Source organism: Oryctolagus cuniculus, chromosome 11 (genome assembly GCF_051225735.1).
Source record: "Oryctolagus cuniculus isolate XC-2025 breed Fujian yellow rabbit chromosome 11, ASM5122573v1, whole genome shotgun sequence".
In the NCBI taxonomy this organism is placed as follows: Eukaryota; Metazoa; Chordata; class Mammalia; order Lagomorpha; family Leporidae; genus Oryctolagus; species Oryctolagus cuniculus.
The window spans coordinates 45,411,328-45,415,148 of NC_142877.1; the positions used below are offsets into that span (position 1 = coordinate 45,411,328).

Here is a 3,821-nt window from a genome sequence, read left to right on the forward strand (position 1 = left end):
TAACAAGGTTATTAGAAGGAACCGTGAAAACGAAGTTACCTAAGTCCAGCATGGAAACAAACAACCCAGAAACTAAAATGCTGCACAATCAAAAATAGCATTGTTTATACTAAAGCACGTGGGATCATATCAATAAAATATGATTCAGCTTCCTCACCACCCTCTGAGAGCAGCTATGAAAGTTCTACAGATCTGAGTCATAGGACCCTATGTGGGTTGAATTGCATCATAGAGCACTGCTTTGTGGAGACTTAAATCTCTTTGGTTGTAAAGATAAACTGATCGCTTCTTGGCCTTTTGGCTAAGATCAAGTGTAGTAAGATAAACTGAGACACATGAAAGTCATTTGGATGCAGCTAAATCCTTTGCTTCATGGGCTGAAGAGAAGAGAATGGGCTGAAACTTCATGATTTAAGCCACCATCTAAAAGCCAGAAGAACCACAAAGCAGGAGAAAGGGCAAGAGCAAAAATCAATGAAACAGGGGACAATTGAGCAGTAGAGAAAATCCATATAGCCAGAGGCTGGATATTTGAAGACCAATAAAACGGACAAATCTTGACAGAATTGGTTAAGGAAAAGAGAAGAAAAAAATGAATTCCACCATCAGGAAGTTAGGAATCATGGTGTGGGAAACACCCTGGGAAAATGCCCTGGATGGGGATGGAGGCTTAGAAGGAGCTGTCTTAGATACGTGTCTGGGGGCTCAGGTGTCAGGAGGCTGGCATTCAACAAGTCACTTGGCTCTGCTCATGTCAAGTTCTCCATGTTAGGGTTTATACATCAAGCTAGAGTTAGTTTTTTGTAGAAACACATGCTTTCCGAAGTCAGGATTAAACACTAGCAAAGGAAAGATTAAATCTGAAAATAGATGCACTGGGGCCTAGTCAGTAAAGCTGCCGCCTGTAGTGCTGGCATCCCATATGGGTGCTGGTTCTAGTCCCAGCTGCTCCACTTCTGATTCAGCTCTCTGCTATGGCCTGGGGAAGCAGTGAAAGATGGCCTGAGTCTGTTTTGTGTGGCTCTAACAGAATTCCTGAGATTTGTTATAGAAATTCAGTGGCTTACAAGTCCGGAGACAGGGAAGCCCAATATGAAAGTTCTGGCATCCTAAGAGAGATGGGAAGTCAAGAGAGGGCTTAGAGGGGCCCAACTTGCTCTGTTCTAATGGCTCCGATCGCATCCACCAGGGTGGAAACATGGCTGAATCACTTCTTAATACTGTTTCAATGGCAATTAAATCTCAGCATGAATTTGGGAGGGGACAACTGTTTGAACCACAGCAGGTGGCTTTAGGTTGGGTTTCCAGAACAGATCCTAGGATAAGGGTTCTGCTTTACTTGGGAGATGACAACAGGAAGCACAGATATGGACAGGGAGGAGTGAGGTCCTTGCAGTCATCTCCAAAGAAGGTCACTGTCACCTCTCCCCTCCTTTGGTGAGCTTGCTGCTCCTGCCACGGGTGTGTCTATGCCCACCCAGTGGGTCTGCATGGGCTCTGTAACTGCTCTGACTTGTGGGACGTGGCAGAAGGGCTGTTCTGAGACTTCCAAGCTCAGGGCACACAAGAGGGCTGGGGACTCTCACCAAACTCCGAAGCAGCTCAGGTTGGGTCAGTGACGACGAGAGACCATGGGAAAGAGAGGCCATGTGCATGTGAAGGAAACCTTCCTGGATCTTGCATCCCAGCCCTGCGGTCAACTGGATGCAGCCCAGGGATGACTCCAGTTGACCCTACATGGAGCAGCAGAACCAGTTGGTTGAGTCCAGCCTGAATTCCTGATACACAGGATCAAGAGAAATAATGTGTGATAATTGTTGCAAGCTCCATTGTTTGGGGCGTGGTATGGGCAGAAGTGGTTTATTGTCAGCAATCAGTGGCTAAAAGAAAGCGATGCTGGGTATACTCACGAGGCGATGACTTTGTGGAAGACTGGGCGCACTCTTTCTGGGGGCCTCTGGGAAACGGAATCAAATATACATTGAGTTGTCGCCCTTGATGGGTGAAGAAGCTAGGGTGTTTTTTCACTAACCCCCATTAGTCTTGAGTGCAAGGCTGCTTAATGGGGATAACTCCAGATGTCCAAGCCTGCTCCTACAGCCAAGCTAGTGCTTGCCAGAGCTCAGATCCCCAGAGAGCCCATGAGTCTGAACAGGACACTAGTGGCCTGTGCTGCAGGTGACGTCATGCAGCCCTGTGTGCAATTCCTAGCTCAGTTCTCCTCTCCATGCCCAGCCTTTCCTCACTGCTCTCGTGGCATTCAGACCCCTTAGGTTCTGCCCCTGTCCCTACTGGGTCCAGCACCCCGGCCTTCTGCAATGATGTGGCGTGTTTCTTAGGATTCTCCTTCCTTTTTCATTATTCCAACTCCCATTTTACCTTTGACAATCAGCTCCAACATTCCCTCCTTTTGGCTGCTTGTCATGTCAGTTAAACTCCTTTCATTTACACATTGTTAAAAAGCCACTTAACTCAAACGGGCTTGAGCAGAGGAAAAATTAGTAACTCATTAAACTGCAAAGTCCCAAGGTAGTGCCGGCTTGAGGCTCAGTTTGACCCAAAGTCAACTGATGTCGCCAGAACACATCTCTCTCATCCTCTGCACCCTGCCCTGTTCACTGCAGGCAATGACTTCATTTTCAGGCTCCAAGTAATGGTGGGTGAGCTGATGCTGCTCTAGCTCATCATCTCCTCCATTTCAAGGAAGAGGAGAGAGATCCTGCCCCCCTCAATAGCCCTTAAACAAGTCCTGTAGTTTGCTTAGCATAAGATATGCTTAAGCTACATGCTAATCTCTGAACCCATCAATCAGCGAAGCCAGAGCAAGGAATATTCTAGTTGTCTCTGGCCTGGCCCATCTGCCCGGGCCATGGGGCTGTGAGATGTGGGAATCCCTTGAAGCAAGGGGTATGGGTTTGTCTACAAATAAAACCCAGGGGCTGCTGCCAAAATAGGGTGGAGGGTCAAGGGGTCAAGGGATCAAGAGACCCGAGTCAACAAATGTCCTCTCCTCTTCTCCTGACCGTGTCATCCACTGCTCCTCCAGCTTTATTTAATGCCCTTCCTCTGTGGTCTTGGCATTCATCACACCGTATTGTAATAGTTGCCTACATGACTCTTTTCAGCAAGGTCCTGTAGAAACCCTAGGGAAAGAGGCCATGATTGATGTGTTTTTAGATCTTCATACATACTTCTCCACCACCAGCATTACATAGTGCATGGCTGGTCAACAACTGCTTGTGGAATGAATGAATGATGACCCTTAGATTACAATGTAAACACAATGGAATACGCACTAACGCTCAAGAGCAAAGGCAACATCTAGCTAATGGATCGAGCCTAGTTTGGCAAATTTTACCAAAATATACCAAAAAGTGCATAAGCCATAATCAGTTCACGAATTGTCATAAACTGACCACATGTGTCACCAGAATCCCAGGTCAATACAACTTTATCAGCACTACCACCTTGAAGGACAAACAGTATCCTGACTTCTAGCACCACAGATTAGCTTGGCTTGTTTTTGAAAACTGCAGGTTGTTCATTCTCATTACTGTCTAGTATTCCATTATGGGACTATGCCACCATTTATTTATCCATGCTAATGTTGATGGGCATTCTGGTGATTTCCAGTTTGGAGCTACTACAGTGTTGCAGTGAGCATTCTACCATGTGTCTTTTGATGAACGTGTGAACCTATTTCTGCTGAGTATATACCTGGCTGCAGAACTGCTGTTGCAAGAATATACAGTCAGGGGCCAGCACTATGGTGTAGTAAGTTAAGCATCCACCTGTGGCACTGGCATCCTATATGGGAGCTA

The 3,821-nt window shown here is 46.5% G+C and overlaps 1 pseudogene; it reads left to right on the forward strand.

Annotated features, from left to right (window-relative positions):
• Positions 1 to 281: 281 nt before the first annotated feature.
• Positions 282 to 367, forward strand: LOC149123433 (U2 spliceosomal RNA; annotated as a pseudogene).
• Positions 368 to 3,821: the final 3,454 nt, after the last annotated feature.